Below are 20,105 nucleotides of genomic sequence, written 5' to 3'. Positions count from 1 at the left end.
TTTATTGAAACTTTAACCATTTCAATCAAGGTTGGAGCCCATAGGGAACCACTAGCCTAATAAAATAAATAAAAACAGGCAATATGATTTTGATGTTTCAGCAAACAGTATTCACTATTGTCCTTTGGCATTGAGCACAGAAAAGAACCCCATGTTTATAGTATAGGTGCTGATCACAAAGGATGATGTTGCGCAAAAGTCACAATTCCACCAACTGCAAGGAGAACCTCCCCTAACTTAAATAAGAACAAAATGTACTGGCTCAATCTAGTTTTGCAGCCATAGAATTTTACCACTGCATTCAGGAAATTGAGATTTACATCGTTCTCTGGAGTAAAAGACATGGAAAATCTCTCTGGTAATTCTGTAGCAGTCTTGTGCAATCTCCCAAGGGAGAAGCATTATTGAGGAGTTGGTGTAATCACAATGGCAATGAGCAGGAATAATGTCTGTGAAATGCTGTGAATGTTTAATGGAATTGAGTTGGGATTGTTTCACGGATCTCAGATATCTGTTGGCTGAGCGGTTTTCATCATCCTAAAGGGAGATGTTAACAGTGGGATTAGCTCACTGCCATGGGTGAAACTGTATAGAATTTAAATACAGTAGTTGATGAAGGGGACAGCCAGTTTACTCCAAATTGCCTGGAATAGAAGACTGCTTAACTCCGTTTCTGTTGCCCAGCCTTCACTACAGGTAACATAAATAATTAGCTTTAAGAAACCATATGCAGTCAGGCCTTCTTCGGTCCCTTGATACTTGGTACTGAACAGAAACAAAAGGAAAAAAACCTTGCAATACTAAACAGGTGAGGTTGTACTCTCTCCAACACTGGATATAATGAGCTCCCGAGGGTGAAAGCGTGCTCAAGCTCTTTTGCCCAGATACCAGGAGGTACAGAAGTGTAGAACATCAGTTGCTTCTCACAAACTGGTTTTGAATAATGTATTTGATAATGAAAGCCAGCGTGGCCTCCTCAGATTTGTCAAAGTCTGCGGGGCCTCTCTGCTCTCCTGCTACTTTGTTTGTAAAATTTGGAGACGTTGCCCCTCTCACAAACCCATCCCAATTCACTTACTCCGTTGCGAGTTACTCCGTTTTCTTGGTTCACCTCTGAAGGGGAAAAATGGCTTTCATGTCTTATTTGGGGGGATGTAGCAGTGGTCCCCAATAAAGGATGGAAGACTTTAACAGGATGTGTTTTTGATTCTTCTGCGCTAGATTTAGAGTTACCACAATGTTCTCAAATTTGCACATTTGGGGCTGTGCAGAGTGGGGATTCAGACATGTTCAAATGCACCCACTCCAAAAGCTTGTGGGGAGCAAGTCTGAAGGCTTCCTCTTAATGGCATCTTAAAGGAATCATCTCCCTTGCAAGTAAAAGGCAATGTTTTCAATTAGCACTGCTTCCCAAAGGAAGTTATTAAACGGCAGCCAAACTGTTGGGTCTGTTGGAAATGAGGGAAGGAGTGTTTGAAAGCTGTAGACATGCTTTTAGTATTGGCAGCTGGCCTAATGATACAGTCGATCTTGGCCTTGAATCCATTTTTCTTGACGGTCTCCTAATGGGACGGGCACACCTTGGAGGTTCATGAAAGAGAATTTGTGGGCGGCCCAAGAGGAAGCACTCCATTATTTATTAACCTCAGGATGTTTAAGAGGGTTACATCAACCTTGTGAGAATTTTAAAAATATATATCACCACCTGTGTAAAAATAAATACATACTGGAAACAAAGCCTTGGGGTGATTTGAACTGAGAGGTGAGCTTTCCTTAAAGGAGTATAGTCTTTTTCATTTTTCATTGTGTTTTGTCTTTGGGGAGAAAGGGGTGAGCCAAGGTCACTGGCCATAGTCAGGCTACACTACATATAATACTTGTTAACTAGTTAAAGAATCCATCTGGCAGCAAACAATTTTAGCCTGTAGCCTCTGCAAAAGCTGCCCAAATGTTCAGAAGCACACGCCTTGGACTATTCTGTAATGTGCTGAGCAAGGGGCCAATCTGATGGCCGCGGACAGATTGTGTTGAACACTGTGGATTCAAGACTTTCTTTCCCTTCCTTACTTGACATGGTTCCTCCCTTATGCTGCAGCTTATTGCTTTACAATTTAAATCATATTCACCCATTGTGTCCGAGTGTGATTGTGCATCTCTCACCAAGGAGTTTGTTGCATTTACTCTGCTAAAGGGAATAATACATGCTGGGGACAAATCCAAATGTGTTATATAGCAGTTTAGGTTGAATATCCGAGCTCACCTAGTGTGTCTGTGATGGCATGAGGTTTATCAAAATGCACTTGCCTTGTGCTAAAGTGAGAACTGTATTTTATTGAGTCTTGTGTCAAAAAAATAAAAGTACCCACCATTCCAAATACAAATCTATTCGACACACATTTGCATTCAGTATACCTAATTGCTACTGAGAGTGGCAAAGTCTGACAGGCGTTGTTTCATTTAAACATTTTCTTCTAGAATTCAAACAGAACGAGATGGATCTTGCACATTTCTGTTGCTATGCTCATTTATTCTTAGGAGCCTGATTAATGACCTTTGGATACTAAATACTGATGAACAGCTCTGTGAAAATGAAAACTAATTTATTCAGAAACCTTTAGAGCACTATGTAATCGAAACCTTTGTGATGCATATATAACAATGTGTGTAATATATATATTATAACACATTTTTTGGTTTGTTTTAACTCCAGTGCTAATTTGCATCAGTCCTAGCCAACATTTAATTCCAGTAGGGGTTTCTTGATTGCTATCCCCACCTCCAGACATTACACTCCCAACACCCCCTGCTCCCAGACAACCCACTGGACAACATTTGGTGTGTGCAGTAATAAAAGCGCCCTGGTGTTAAGTGTTTCTTCTTACCCCCTTTCATTCTACAGGAATCAGGATTGCCTGACTTGTTTTGAAATGGGGGGGAAAGAAACTCAAATATGGCCTCTTAATTTCAAAAAGTGTGGAAAGGTTGTGATCTTGCTTTCTTTGTGCCCGCAATGGCAGTGCCCTGAGTGTCATTCCCTGAGCTTTGCAGCATCAACTCAATATCCTTGACTTTTTTTTGTTAGCCACGTGTGTATTTATAAACCCCGAATTGCCAAAAGAGTTTATATATGTAAACGTTTTTCATTACTGGCTGCCTAGCAACTAGCTTAACCCCACGCACAGTCACTTGAACAAGCCGTATCTCTGCCGTTTCTGTAATTGTTGCGTCTCCACTGAGAAACACAATAAAGGAAGTGCGCAGCCTCTGTCAGGAAGACGAATGGAAGGCCATGGGGGGTAATTAGAGATGTGGGGAGGGGGAAAAAATGTTCCTCTTTATTAAAGAGCTCAGCAATATTGCAGATATGCTGGCAGAATTAAGCGATGTAGCCAATTCACAGGGCTCACAGAAGCACAACAAATGGGTCTGTGTTCAATGCAATCTTTTTGTGTGTGTGTGTGTTTTTTTTTTTACTAATTTTCTTCAAGGACACACCTGCGTTTGATTCATCAAGGGAAAAACAATCGGTATCAGCCAGCTTTGTCACTCTTTTAAGGCCTCACAGGCAACAGGGAGGCTGTCTAATGGAGTCTGTCTGTAAAAAAAGCCAGCTATTTTTTCCCCTCCTCTTATTGATCCTTGAAAACTGGCAGCTAGCATAAGAAATATGTACATGGAGACCAGCCATTAAATCTGTTACAAGATGTAAATCGATAGGAGTTCAACCTGAGTCACAGCAAAGTGTTCAGTTTAAGAGGAAATCAATCCATTTTTTTTCCTTTCTTAGGTGGAATTGCTTACTTCAGATTAAAGCAAGATGAATCCAACCTTTTGTAATTAGCCACATATGACATCTGAAACAATGGGAAAGACAGCGATAGTTGTTGCAGTCAAGACAAAAATAAGATAAACTTCCTATTAAACGTACGTATGTTATTGATCCATGCAATAGTGAAAGTTGTGCAATTCCTTACTTTAAAAAAATATATATATTTAATAACTATTGTGTATATTTCTTGCTAATTCTACATTTATTTACACTTTATCAAGAGTAGGAATATTGTTTTGCAGGCCACTGTTTGTGATTTATTCAACAGTGACACTCTCTACTTTCAACTGAATGCAAGGAAACTGTTTAAAAATCCACTGCTTTATTACTTGTTGTGATGGCAGCTATTTTGCTCCTGGCATTTTTCTATATTTCTTTTATTTATTTTTTTAAACCTTGGAGTGTTGAGTCTTTTTGAAGCAACATATGTTTTTTCATCTAATGCAAATGTCTTTTAAGCTTCACTCCGAAAGCTACAGGGGATTTCTCTCCTAATGTTTGTGGCGTCTGTAAAATGGTTGTCTTTGATTACTTTTTAACGGGGGGAGAGAAATGAATAAATAAAGGAGCCGCAACGGAGAACCACAAACGCATTTATTTTATTTATTTTTGCAACAGGGAAAAGTTTGAGAAGGACAAGGTCAGATTCTCTCAGTGATGTAGCTCACAATCAGCATTCAAATTCACTCATTTACAAACCAAGCAAGAGTCTGTGTGACTGAAGTAAGCTTGCATGATTGTATTGCAAATTGCATATAGTGCTGAAGTGCTGAACAAATTATATTATTGTAATATTATGTAAAACAGTACTGGGTGTGAAACATTTCCCTGGGATATATTAATCAATAAACTGATTTCAGAATAGATGTTTGAACTAGTTAAATTAGTTAATATTAGTAGTATTATCATTATGTAATTAATGCAAATAAATAAAAACAAAAACTGGACTGCAGTCTGAAACCTTAAAAGGTTTTCATTTCTTTCTTCCTGTTGGTTGCCAGAGAGGTTTTAAGGAGTTTGACAGATCACTGATGGCAGGCCATTAAGTTCCTTACATAATAATATAGCCTAGGAGATTACTAGTGTCTTTCTGAAAAATTTCACCTGCTATCCTTCTTACGCTACAAGTAAGATGCATATGGAGGGTTTTTTATTCATTTTATTTTGTACTTTCTCTTTTTCTCAGCTATTACAGAACCAGCTCAATAAGGCCCATTGGAGAAGTGTAGATCCCCCAGAGATGCTTTTCAGCAGTTTAGGATGAAAATGCTTTTGAAATCCCAAGCCATCTCTAGACCCAGATTATGGGCCCTCTCTGTGGAGATGGATTTATTACACAGGGCGTTATTTGCTGTTTATAAACAGGCTGTGTTGTGAAAGTGAAACCAAGTGAAAGATGTGACATTGGTAACATTAATTAGCACTATTTTAGGAGCGTACATGACCACATTTAGAAAACTGTGCTCATGTCTGGGTGGAGTATGTTTTAATTACCACATATCCCCTTTAAATTGTTTGGACCACTGGCTTTCATTAGAAATATCTGACATTCACCTGACCTTGAGTCCTTTTCAAGCACTCAGTTGTGGTTCTAAAATGAAACGCACAACATGGAAAAACAGGATTGAAATCTCATACATCTTAAAATGTTCCCCGCCATATAAAAAGAGATGTGCTCACCCTAGGCAAATGTAAGTTTGAAGCATCCAAATCCCAAAGCATGCCCGCCGATAACTGATCGTTCGCTCTCGGTTGGTTTTATCAAAATCTGCCATCGTTACAAAGTAAAGGGAATTGAAAACATTGGAGAACATGTCTAGCAGGTACTCTCGGGACTATCAAATACTGTGCTCATCTCGTAGACTGAAGTGTATTGTAATGTGTTGTTTTCATTGCATGTTTCATTTTGAATCTTTTGTTTGTTTGTTTGTTTTGCTGTCTTGGCCAGGAAAGCATAATTGTCAGTAAATGTCTAAAACGTCCGCTTTCAAGCAATTTTTCTGGGCATATTAAAGGGCCATTTTGTTTTATTTATCTGCAAGCTCTATCATTTGTAGTTCAAAGGTGGAGGATAAACACTGGGGTATGTGTAAAAATGTGTTTCTACCCTATGGAATACCAGTTTGTCTTGAAACGGCCTGCAGATTTTTGAGGTGGTTTTGTAATTTGTCTTTGGATGGTGTGATATTGTAAGAAGATATCACTTTAGCACATTTTAAAATGCTGGTTTATGAAGCACAATTCCTCAGAAGAGACCTGTCTAATGAACAAAACAACTGTCCTCTAATATTAAATGTATTCAATATGCTTAAAAACATTCACCAGAAAACTGATCCATTTACAAACGAGCAGCTGCACAGCTAATAAGTAGTATACATACTATTACAATAATTTAAATTAAATTACGTAAATCATTTGACCCTTACAGAATTATTTTATGGAGCTGAATGATTCTTTACTTTTTTTATTTATTTTCTTCTTATAACTGAAACCTTTATTAAACCTCAGTAGAGGGCAGTTAATTCATTATAACTGGCACTATAAACAGAACCCCAACCTTAGCCAACACTAGAATTTGAAACTACGTCCAATTTACTGTCTAACCAAAATGCAGCACTAATTTGCACTCCCTAAACTTAATTCCAGTGTCCCATTTAGCTTGATTATGCAAATGCCCATGTCACTGTAAAACCATGTCTTCCTTGAGCTGTCTCCCTAATTAAACCTCACCCTCATACCTTCTCTCTACCGTCAACTACCACACACCACCATCTGAGAAGCTCTAAGCTAGAAATTTGAAAATGACTGGCAAAAATGTCCAAGCACTGTTTAAATATAATATATTGAATGACCATGTTGCTATCCCAATGCTGATGACAATTATACAAGCAGCTCCCCGTCAATACCTTTCCTTCACTCTTAAACCGGACTTCAGTTCTAAGCAGTTTATTAAGCCTGGCTTGGTCATTACTGGGTTGGGAGACTGCTTTGAAAGTCATGTGACTGCTGTCAGTGGTGTCAAGAGGCCAGTAGGTGGCAATCTTCCCTCTGGACCAGAATCTTGGTGACAGGATGCAACAATTCCCATGCATAGGCACACCCCCCCCAGTAATATATGCCTGGCTCCCCAGGCGTAGGGGACATGCCCCACCAATATTGAGAGCGTACCCCCCCAGCTTGACAAGAGTATTGACGCGCCAAGCCCTCTCCCACTCGACAACTACGCTACATGTCCCCCTCAATTCTGAAATTAAACCATGCTCCTGTTCCCGTCTAAGGTTCATGTGCTTAAGAAAGTAGAGCACACATTGTAATAAATGCATGAAGAGATGTTATAATATCTGAATCTCTCTTACTAGCAAGTCCATTGAATGAAAGTAATTTCCTGGGGAAGTGGGGTTTTGTACAATATGTGACAACAGTGGACGGCCTAATTGAAAAGTGTAACAGGCCTGCGTCGGGGAGCTCCGTCAATGGATGCATCAGAGCTGTGATCCAAGGTTTGCCTCCAGCAGGGCTATTACAGAAGAAATTTCCACCCCCGCACATTTAAAAATCGTTGCTGATGTCTCCACTGCCGTGTTTGTTACCAGATTCCATACCTTGTATGTCTTTTTTTTGTTTCCAGAATGATGGGTCGTTCATACTGTCAATAATCTTCTCTCTGCTTTTTTGGTCTCTCATTCATCTGGAATTTCAAAAGTACTTAAACAGGTACTTATACAAACATGTGTTGCCTACATTATTCTTTTAATTTTTTTCCAAAACCTCACCAGAACAATAAATGAATATGTAAATATATTCTGTTTCCTCACAGATTCCACTCCGGTGAAGTGAGAACTGAGGGGGGCGGGGTCGTTGCAAAACTCAGGTAAGCATCCGATTTCTCATCCTCCACTGTTCTGCCACTTGCGCTGCAGGCAGCCTTCAGCTCATATCCCCCGTCTTCCCCAGACATGTTTAAGAGATGAGCACCCTGTTTTGTTCGGCCTGCTTATCTCCCGCTGCAGCAAAGAGAGGAGAAAAGAAAAAATTAGAGAGAAAAAGTTGGGCTCGCTTTTAATGAGATTTTAGGTGAGTCACTCAGGAAATGAAAACAGGGCTCATGCGTTCCTCCATTACGCTCTTGTCAGGGATGATGGGCGGCTGGCACAAAACATATTGTAACTAGCTCCCATCTTACTAGACTGGAAAAGGCTTGCATGACACCTGACTGAGGAGGAGCGTTTTGGTTTGTTTGATTTGTTTGTTAGTTGTACAGATTTATCAAGGCCTAGAGTGCAGCTGTTTTCAAGTAATGGGTGTGTTTCAACACACAAACCAAGGCTAGGATTATCTCTATTTCTGAAACTCCTGGCACATCAGGCTAATATCTCCAGTTAGCTGTCTACAATATATTTAATAGAATACAGGCCCTGCAGTACTTCGGACTTTATGACTACCACAATCCTTCTGATAGATGGCCAAAGGGATATAATGGCATCCCCCTCTCTATTGCGAATTCTAGTAGAGTGAGAGCAGTTGGTTTCTTTCTGCTTCGCCATTCCTGCTCATCCCAGAGGTGGTTTCAACCTTGTAACCTTGTGTAGACTATTTTCATACACACTCTATAAATATATATATATAGCTTATCATTGGTGGAATTACAGTGTGGAGAGTAAGTTTCAAGTTTGTTTCTAGACTCTTCACTTGGGGATTTTGTCTCTTCTGAATTCTGAACGCCAATCATGTCTGCATGTTTTGAGGGGTGGTTCTGAAAATCCTTTTACTTGAGAAAGGATTCGCAAAAACGAGAAGCGATTAACTGTCATCTGAAAGTACGCCGCCGGGTTTTTCCTTTTGAGGCAAGAGACGCTGATGACCTTTGCCGATTAACGTGTTGCAGGGAAGAGAGATAGCATCGAGCTCTGCACTTTGCTGCAAGCGTCGACTGCTGAATGAAACAAAATCCTTAATCTGCAATATGTACGTATCCCTGGGATCAGGAACTTAATCCCTTTTAACCCAGAGAAGTGTAGTGTCTCATGCAGTGCGCTGTGGGACTGCTTTGCCAATCCCTTTTCTGCAGTAATGTTAGATTTATTTACAGAATAAATAAGGCAAGCTAGGAAAAAAGTACAAGCTGGTGCTGGAACTTCAAAAAAGTTAAACTACCGGAAAGTCCTTGTGCTTATCTAGCCGTACTATCTATATGTCAAGGCTGCTCATTGAAATATGGTCTAAGCTTTAGGTTTGTATGTATGCATGACTTATCAAGTTATCTTTCTTTGGCTGTAAGGGATTAGTGTTTGGATACATCCCACCAATCTTTTCTTTTGGTCTTAGAATTTTGGTCAAGGTCTGTAGGTTTAAAACAACAACAATGAACATCTTCCTGTTTTGTTCTCCCAAATTCAATCCAAAGAACTCCTGGACCCTTCCAGAAACCATCCCAAGTTATTCTGTCTTGTTTACAGAGTCTTAAGGCATCGAATGTGCCAGCACGGTGCAGGCAAGGCCGGCTGTGTTTACACTGAAGCTGCGAGAAAATTGAGGCCTGAGAAAGTGACAGGTTAGGGAGATTAGCTAGGCTCAAGATAAACAGATACGCCATCCCTGAGGTTAGAAGGGACTTCTTCATGGTGGTTGTGGATAATTGGAAAGCAATTCAAAAGCCTGTTGACCGCCTGGTCCTATAATCCTGGGGTCATGTCATATTTTGAAGAAATACATCAAGCACAGATTAAGTGATTCCAGTAAAAACTGTACAAACTGAAAGTGCTTCAACTGTATTTATTATTTTTCCCCCACTTTCCCACACTAGGCCTATAGAAAACTTGCTCCTCAGAGGTTTCCATCCTGTTCATTAAGACTACAGCATGAATGCTGCCAGACTATTCAAGTAGGATGACCTATCAATTAATTGAAGTCACAATAACACACAATGTCTCAATCCATTTATAAAAATATCAAAAAGGAATGCCTCTCTTTTATAATGTCTGAAATAACCATCTCTATTAGCAATCCAGTCTGTTTTACCTGACACTTTCTGGTCACACAGGAAGACATTATGCTAGTGTTGATTCACTGACATGAAACTACATTATTAAACTACCATTCTGGAAATATAGGCAAAGCATTAGCTAGACCGGGGTATGATTTTGTGTTAACATTAACAATGGTAACAGCGGTGCAATAGAATGGTGCATGGGCATATTTATCCATTAAAAGGTATGGCACACAGGCAAGATAAATACAATAGATGAATACATATATTTGATATCTGCCATTATTATAAAATATGATTATAAAATATAATTAGATTGTTGTTTTTTTAAGTACATTTAAAAATGCTATTATAATAAAGCTGTACATCTATCACTTGACAAATTACTGTTCCAATATCTTCCCTTGGCAGACGCTATGATGTGTGGAGACATAATGGCATGAATACAGCTTGAGCTTGTAGATCTGAGGGGTTTTCAGGATTGTTGGGGCTGGTAAAGGCTTTCTGAAAGAGCTAAAGGGAATAATTTACATATGACAGTTCTAACTGTTGGGAGATGATTGTCTGAATTCAGTGTCTCCTAAGTGCTTTTACTGTGACTGGAATACACAAGCGTGAAACTGCTGAAAAATGTTGTTAAAATTGAAAAATTGCCAAGCTGCTGCCAAAACGTGTTCGCCGCATTCAACTTTTATACACCATTTTAATTAAACCTGTGATTCAGGCAGAAGCCCATAGTATACTATAACACATGCAGGGGTTCATTGGTAGGCATGTGTGGAGTGGTATTGCTTCCAGGCATTATTTGGCCTTACCTTTCTTGGATCAGACTTGTTTGATTTGAGGGCTAAAAAGTTTTTTGTTCTGAATCTGATGCAAAAAGCATTGTGTAACACCAATATACAGTGAGGGAAAAAAGTATTTGATCCCCTGCTGATTTTGTACGTTTGCCCACTGACAAAGAAATGATCAGTCTATAATTTTAATGGTAGGTGTATTTTAACAGTGAGAGACAGAATAACAACAAAAAAATCCAGAAAAACGCATTTCAAAAAAGTCATAAATTGATTTGCATGTTAATGAGGGAAATAAGTATTTGATCCCCTATCAATCAGCAAGATTTCTGGCTCCCAGGTGTCTTTTATACAGGTAACGAGCTGAGATTAGGAGCACTCTCTTAAAGGGAGTGCTCCTAATCTCAGCTCGTTACCTGTATAAAAGACACCTGTCCACAGAAGCAATCAATCAATCAGATTCCAAACTCTCCACCATGGCCAAGACCAAAGAGCTGTCCAAGGATGTCAGGGACAAGATTGTAGACCTACACAAGGCTGGAATGGGCTACAAGACCATCGCCAAGCAGCTTGGTGAGAAGGTGACAACAGTTGGTGCGATTATTCACAAATGGAAGAAACACAAAATAACTGTCAGTCTCCCTCGGTCTGGGGCTCCATGCAAGATCTCACCTATTGGAGTTACAATGATCATGAGAACGGTGAGGAATCAGCCCAGAACTACACAGGAGGATCTTGTTAATGATCTCAAGGCAGCTGGGACCACAGTCACCAAGAAAACAATTGGTAACACATTATGCCATGAAGGACTGAAATCCTGCAGCGCCCAAAAGGTCCCCCTGCTCAAGAAAGCACATGTTCATTGGCAAACTTCAGACAGGCCTGTACATCTGAATGATTCAGAGAACTGGATGAAAGTGTTGTGGTCAGATGAGACCAAAATCGAGCTCTTTGGCATCAACTCAACTCGCCGTGTTTGGAGGAGGAGGAATGACCCCAAGAACACCATCCCCACCGTCAAACATGGAGGTGGAAACATTATGCTTTGTGGGTGTTTTTCTGCTAAGGGGACAGGACAACTGCACCGCATCAAAGGGACGATGGACGGGGCCATGTACCGTCAAATCTTGGATGAGAACCTCCTTCCCTCAGCCAGGGCATTGAAAATGGGTCGTGGATGGGTATTCCAGCATGACAATGACCCAAAACACACAGCCAAGGCAACAAAGGAGTGGCTCAAGAAGAAGCACATTAAGGTCCTGAAGTGGCCTAGCCAGTCTCCAGACCTTAATCCCATAGAAAATCTGTGGAGGGAGTTGCCAAACGTCAGCCTCGAAACCTTAATGACTTGGAGAGGATCTGCAAAGAGGAGTGGGACAAAATCCCTCCTGAGATGTGTGCAAACCTGGTGGCCAACTACAAGAAACGTCTGACCTCTGTGATTGCCAACAAGGGTTTTGCCACCAAGTACTAAGTCAAAGGGGTCAAATACTTATTTCCCTCATTAACATGCAAATCAATTTATAACTTTTTTGAAATGCGTTTTTCTGGATTTTTTTGTTGTTATTCTGTCTCTCACTGTTAAAATACACCTACCATTAAAATTATAGACTGATAATTTATTTGTCAGTGGGCAAATGTACAAAATCAGCAGGGGATCAAATACTTTTTTCCCTCACTGTACGTCCCCAAATCCATTTCCTCTCCACCCACTTTGAGATGCTTCCTTATATGTACTCCAATACCATGGCAAACAACAATCGTAAGCAGGAAGAGCAACATGATTGTACAGTACGCTTTATGAGTGCTGGTGAACGTAGGGAGGGAGTCCCTGCGGAAACAGCTGGAGCCACTGGCGCAGCAGTAATTCAGGATGCTGGGTTCATCCTGTCACTGCTCTGGGTCCCTGTGTGCTCCCAGACACAGTGGCAGCTGGTGTTTATGCGGAGCCCTGCCAAACTCTGTCTCCGTCCTGTCGGTCACACAAGATATGCCGTGGATGGGCTTTTTTCAGCATGTTTTTTCTCTCCTGTTTGCACATGTGTGGAAACCGTGTTACGTTGTACAGAAAGTCTTTTGGGGTGGGGGGAGAACAGTTTATCTCTCACTCATAGTAGAAGACATTCAGGTTGCATATTACAGTTTTTATGTATTGCCTGGAACAAAAGACACAAATGACAAGACTTTTACACTTGGCTTCTGAACAGATACCTTCAACTTCAGATAAAGGGTTAAACCCCCTTAATAGTTGCATTTTAAAGTGTCTGATAATAGGTTCACGGCTGGAATGTTGTAAATTATTATGTATATATGTGTGTGTGTGTATATATACACCAGTGTGTATTTAACTACTAATACATAAGAACAATCCTTGGCTGTCCTGCTTATTCAAGCAAGGTGTGATACTTATATTTTATGACTATAATAAAGTTTTCTATTCCGTTCACTTAGTCTGAAAGTAAATGGCATCTCATTACACAGAGGTAAGGGCTCTGTGTAAGGGCTTTCTTAGAGAGAAATCTATGTGAAATTATGTTATCAAGTAGCTTCTTGAAAAAGGAGCAAGGTGGGCAACATGACCTATTCTTGGTGGTCCTGCAGTCTGCCGTTTGAATGCTGAAGCCCATTTAACAAGATGGATTAAAAAAAGTACATTTCCTCTTGGTGCCCACAGCCAAGCACTTCTAACGAGTGAGTAAAATGGTGATAAATCTAAAATAAGAGGCGATGGTGGGCACCGCATTACAGTGAGGCAAGCAGATTGTATCTTTTTACAGTGAACCATTATGTTGTGCATCTAAGACATTATCATTAAAAAACACTTATAGACATCGAAGAGAGCAGTGGGTACTGGGCGAAACATGCTGTGTTCTTCATGTTGTGGAAGCTCAATTTGCTTAAAAGGTTTCCGAGTGCCATCTAATCAATCTTACTCCTTTGCTTTGCTCGTAACAGACTTGAAGTTATTCCAAGTTCCCTCCTAGAATATTCTGGATTGACACTAACATTGGATTGTCAAATGAAGTTGGGGGGGTTGATGTTTGGCAAATCCAGGGCACTTCAAAGTTCTGCATGCAAGGGTTTATTTATTTATTTAGTGTTTAATGAACTCCAGTGGTATTGCAGAGTACTTCAAAACCGGTTCAGAAGTGTATGGAAGACTTGAAATCAATTTTAACCTTTTCAGCAGAAAGTTGGGTGTAGGTTTGCAGAATGTGGATGTGATCCGACTACATTCCCCTAAAGAATGGAAGAGTGCACAGTTGCCTCTTGTTTTGACTGAGGTATGGACACACAGAACTAACTGAAATTGGTGGTAAAGTGTCTGCAACTCCCATTGTATCTGAAGGCTGAACTCTTAACTTCCTGCTGGCAGCACTCAATTCCTATTACAATAAATGGACAGAGTAATTAACAGTTTTTTTTACATAAACTGAGAACCTTTCCCCACCCTAATAACATTCCCTTTTTTGATTTGTTGGCTTCAGCCTGACAAAGACGCAAAGCTGTAAAACCTCGTTCTTAAGTAATCAATTATGAGGGTTAAGCAAGGGAGTAAATACTATTGAACTGAAACGCTTATGGCAGAGGTTACAGACTGCTGTTCCTAGAGGACCGTGGTGTCTCACCCTACTGGAGTACTCGATTACTAAAGTAATCTAATTACTTTGAAATTTTGGCTTATTTATGATATTTACATAATTACCTGGAATATGCTGTTTACTCAAGCTACAGTGCCCCGTAAAATGTTTTGCCACCTGGAGAGATGCCAAATTTGTGCACTGCATCATTCAATTAGACCAGATTTGTAGAATAGAACTGAATTGGAAAGAAAAACTAGAAGACACCACAGACCTCCATTAACTGAATTTGACACCCATGCCTTAAGGTATCAGTGCAGCGTTACCCTATTGATTATGCTGGAGTGCTCTGTCAGCTCCTGTAGAAACTGCTTTGCCCTGCCACTAAACAAACCCTCAAAATCAAACGTTTGCTTAAATGTCATCCCTTTACATCGCACTCTAACCAGCCCTAAAATGTGCTTTTAATTTATAGCAGTATTGCCTCAATTGTCTTTCTAAATGTACGCTCATTCGTGGGCACAAGCACACCTATCAAATGCTGCTAATTTATCAGCTTTTGTCCACTAGTCCAAAGACAATGGTGGCAATTGTTGCCTAGGCCTTCACAAGCATTATTTCACCACGCAAATAATGCAAGACACGAAAGTCTACTTTAGGTGGCAGGAGTGGCAGGAGTGACAGGCTCAGTGTGGTGTAGTGTATTATAATCCATCCAACAACAAAAAAAAGGAAAAACACTTTGCATATGACACCTTCTGTTTGGGCTGAGAGAGCAGTCTGAGGATATAAGCCAACGTTTGTGAACTTCTAAACTATCCTTGTTTTACACAGGCATCTCTTAGAATATTAAAACCCTGTATCAACTGTATAGACCTGAGAGGGGAAAGAAAGGAAGGGAGTAGGAGATATAGCAAATATGACCTTGCAAACCATTATTGTTTACCGATAGGCATTTGTATTCATCCTAAGACCTGCTGGAATTCAAAAAGGAACCACCTTTGATTTTTTTTCCTGAGATTCATTCCATGTGAAGCCCACAGTCAGAACTGCTTTCAGTCTTTCCCCAACCGCACGTTCCAGGGAAAGTGCATTCGCAAGGTTTTGAATTGCTGTGGCAGCTGAGCCCAGACACAGCAGATGCTCACAAAAGGATTTCACTGAAGCAGTAGTAAAAAAATAAAATAATTTAATAATAAAATAAAAGTTGATGAATTAATTATAACAAGTCAAGGCTAATTCATTCCTTTTGAGTCTCCTGGTTTTGAAAGTCTCATTCTCCATTCTTGTCTTGCATGTAATACAATCTAATATTTACCCTGCACCGCTCGATCATTTGCCATGCAAATTAGGCTCAAATCTCCTCTGCCTCACTCAAATGGCAGCCAGCTCTCTGGGTTCTCTGCCACACGTCTCTCTTATTAAGGCACCATCTGAACTTTGAGAAAAATGGGGCCTGCCTTATTAATGTGAGGTAACGCAATCACATCTGCTAGTTTGGGCCTCCATACAAGCATTGTACGTTTAAAACAAAATTATCTTTAATAAGCACACAAGAATGATTCCACCACAAAAATAATTAAAAACAAGAAAGTGCACTTCAGTCGAGGGCAATAGCAAGAAGCTGGGCTCAGCTCTGAAGAGTGTATGATAATCCACCATCAGGGAGTACATTTTATGTAGTTTCTTTAGGAATCAAGAAACTCAGACTTGTTTTGGTTGTGCCTACATTAGGGGACCAGGTGGCTGCCTGGCTGTGTGGGCAGGAAACAGTGAAGCGTCCTGGTGATTTTCAGGTTGTCCAGGCGAAAGATCATCCGGACGATTTTGAAATTATGACTGGGGCCCCAGCTGCATAGGCGGCCACCAGGGACCTCACTCATCTAGCTTCACATTAAGGCCAGCTTTCCGGTCAGTCGGCTGCGGGAAGTCTCCAGCTAGCTCGTTAATGCCAGGCATCGGCAGGAACAAATTGGCAAACAAATGACTTGGCCTCATTAGCTGGGGGGAAGATGCGAACCATTTGAGAGGACAGAAAGCACAGTTTTTATGCTTCACAGGACTCGTGTTATTTTTTGATTTTTTTTACCTTGAACATCCCCATAAGGGACAGCAGGGGTGCGCTTTTCTTATCACCCCTCCGGCTGTTTTCCCAAGGTCAAGCTTTTGTGTGAGGTGTGTGTAAATGGGCTTGTCGAATGAAATGAGCTTATAGTGATGTCATTCTTCGGGGTTCTGCGTGCACATCCCTTGGCGTTCGGGTGTGCCAGAGTTTGTCACTTGTTGCGCTGATCAGCTCAGGATGTTGTCAGATTTGCCTGACGTAAGATGTGAAGCTGGAATCTGATCTTGAATGCAACAACCTTTGAGGCAAATAGACCAAATTTCTCTAAAGGTTGGGTCATTCTTCCAGATACCACTGTGAAGGAAAGATGCTGTAATTTGGGGGATTTAAATCCAAATGACCTACATTTCAGTGCATAGAATTGCTTTCAGATGAGACGTTTAAGTAATGTCTTGAGTGTTTGTGTTCTGCAAAATTAATTGCTATTAATAAATTACTGTATTTTATCTCATCAGCACTGCTTGGAAGGGTGTGGAAGGATAGGGTATTTTCAACTTGAGCTTCACCTTGAGCCTCTGTGTAAAACTCTGAGACTGGTGCCTTGTTCATATATATTATCTGCCTTTCCCTTGTGGCAATAATGCCATCCTTCCCTTTAATTTTCCCTGCTGGTACAGAACCCTGTATCCCATCAGTTATTCAAACAGAGTCACCAGAAAAAAAAAAAATTAACAACATTAGCGAGAGGATGGCAGTCTATCTCTGACAAGGCTGGGTAAAAGAAATAGCTTTCATTATCTGATTGTAATCTAGTTAAATTCTCTGCATTTCGCTGCAAACTGTAGATGGTTCTATCATGTGGATAATGTTTTGCATTAGGAAAACACAATGTCCCCACATAAGTAATAAGGTGCTAATGCATTTAATGCTGGTTACATTTATAGAAATAAACAAAGGAATCCAAAAAGATTAATATTGTGGGGCAGTACTGTCAATGTTAATGCATTTTCGTTTATGAAATATCTTATTAGGAACATGTTATTTTGTTAATAGTGTTTTGCTGGGCATTTTTTCCTTTCTTGGTGCCTGGTAGCTTATTAAAACAACAGCTATATAGAAAGTAATTAGGATCAGCTCTAGTAATGGTTTGGCTTTTGTTGGGGAAACACTAGAGACATTATAATTAAGGGAAACAAACTTAATGTTTAACTGAAGCCTGGAAACAAACCAGACAGTTTCCTGTTTTAGCTCTTTTTCTGGCAATGGTTTCAGTTAGTACTTTATCATCTACAGTGACTGATAGTTCCAGAGCTTTACCTTATTTCTGTAGAGTTTGGTAATGTGAGGGTATAAGACTTTGTAATTGAGATGCTATTTCACTAATTTATCCATCCAGTGTAAGGGGGGTATTTCATCTACAGTGTATGTGGTAGGAGCCATGGGCACACTGGGGACTTAAACCCATGTTCATCTCATGGCTCCAGAAACCTAGATATTCCTCACACACTACATCATGGTATCACTTCTAGCATCACTACAAGTGGATGCCTCTTTTTCAATTATGTTTCTGATAATCAATAAAAATTTGTGACTTAACTAATTTAGTGGCAAGTCAACCAGTCCCTTCAAACCAATTACTATAGCACACCCACGCACACAAACGGAAATTATTCAATGCAATTAAGGGTGCTTTATTCTGGGTTTCTAACCATGTTTTGTAGTCTCGTGAGAATTCTCATTGTATTCTATGGAAGGCTAATAAAATCATGCTCAAATGTGGAAATGGATGGTCAAAAAATAAATTGGGAGACCGCTTCCTGTTATGTTAAAACTGTTTAAGCTATTAAGTGGTAATTGTATTGCTTTTTGCCTGATTCTGTGAAATTTTTTTTTGTCTCTCTCTGTGGAAACTCCGGCTTGCTTTAATAAAAGCGTGATAATGATGGAGATGATAAACACACTAATGCTATATTAATTTTACTGCACCGTCTGAGCTATCTAATTACATCGCCCGTTGAAAGTAAGAGATCGTTTAGAATTCTCCACCATCATTAGGACACTCATTTACAGATTGGTGCTAAATGAGGTTGGGGGATGAATAATTTGAAATTAAAGCAGGGGTTAATGTCCCCCTCTTCTCTTTCCTTGATGCAGAACGCCCACTTTGTTGGGAAAGGAAAGGCAAAACAGAATAATAAAACAGGCAATGTGAGAATCTACCATTTTATTTTACTGTTGTGATGTAGCAGCATCTTCTCTAAGCATACTGTGATTCAGTTTGGTTGACGTCGGCCTGCATATTGCCCCTTAATTGTATATGCAGTGGCCCTCTGCCATGAAGTCATTTTGTGCCCATAGTGTTACAGTGGCCAATTATAAAGTGTGGTTCTATATATATCCCTATCATCCTAGCACCCCTGGCTAATTGTAGTTTACTAATATCTCAGATGCTTTATCTGCTGTGTGTGTTCAATGGTGGGATAGCTGCCTTAGAAGCCTCAATAAGAAAGCTCTCAACTGTAATTGTCTTGGGCAGTGATGTCTACTGATAGCTTTCCCCACAATAGCTTAAACGACATCTCTCTGTGTTCCCATAGTGCCCGTTTGATAAAATATCAAGATAGTGTGCCAGTTTCCTTTATTTCTTGATCAGTAAAACACTTACCAAGTATCAAACCTGGAGAGTCTGGACCAAATAGAAGTGATTGAATGAACACTTGAACTGAATTTATTATCATACATTTCTTAGCATATTTGCAAATACGTGTATTTGCAAAGTGTTACACAGTGCAGTAAAAACAATCGATCCAACATGCGAATTAATTTAAAATTACAAATAGTCGATGTCAGTGTTTCAGTCGAGAATAATTAGTTCAAATTGGGCACAACTGTAAGGAACTGCAATGAACAACTCTAAATCCATCTTAATGCCTCCATTCATCTGTGCCAAGTTGTATTTTCCAGAAAATGATTGATCATGTTTTTCACGTCTCAATTGTTAGATCGACTTGCTTATTTTCTACGCCCCAATAATGGGTTAAGATGCAAAGCAATGATGCTACCTTTCCCCCAAAATACAATCCTCAAAAATATGGTTCTAAAACTCGGCACTCTGGAGGTATATTTTTAATTAAAAACGTAACAAGGAATGTTCTGTGTGCAGAGCATTGGATGAAGACACTGGGGATAAGCAAACACTTTAATTAAATCTGAGTTTCTCGGCCGGCTTCAGCAAAACCGTCAGTCACGTTCCTCCAGTCGCCTATCTTGTGAGGTCTTATTGAATCACTGACCTAACCGAAAGGAAACAGCGGAGTAACCCAAACCTCCCAACCTTTGCTAAGATGCATGAGAAGGTAAATGGAGAGATTACTCATGGCCGCCTGTCCTCTCCTCACACCCTTAATCATGGTAGAAAGCAATTATGATCAGACACTGGTGGAATTATAGAATACATGGAAATGGTGTCTCAAGCTGCTACAGGTGTACTGACCTGTAAAATGAGTGTATTTTACCATAATGGGGACTGTCTGACTTATTTAATCAAACTCTGCATCCTGGCACCAAAGCTGAACCTATGTGGATTATTTCACACCATAAATGTCCAATGAAACAGGCTCCTTTGGCTTCAAGCCATGTTTTGAAGATGTATAGGCAGAACAAGCCCGCTTCTTTGTGGATGCATACTGTGGACCAGGACGTTCATGAGTTTCTGATGTGCCAGGCATCTGGGATGGCGTTTCTCTCCCTGTTCATGTTAATCACAAATATAAATGCTTTTGATCCTGTTAGATTAATGGCTGGCAGGGCTAATATGGAATGGTGCCACCAATACATCAGCAGAAGCCTG

Source organism: Amia ocellicauda, chromosome 3 (genome assembly GCF_036373705.1).
Source record: "Amia ocellicauda isolate fAmiCal2 chromosome 3, fAmiCal2.hap1, whole genome shotgun sequence".
NCBI classification, from domain to species: domain Eukaryota; kingdom Metazoa; phylum Chordata; class Actinopteri; order Amiiformes; family Amiidae; genus Amia; species Amia ocellicauda.
The sequence above is the reverse complement of the archived record's forward strand: the minus strand, read 5'-3'. Positions refer to the sequence as shown.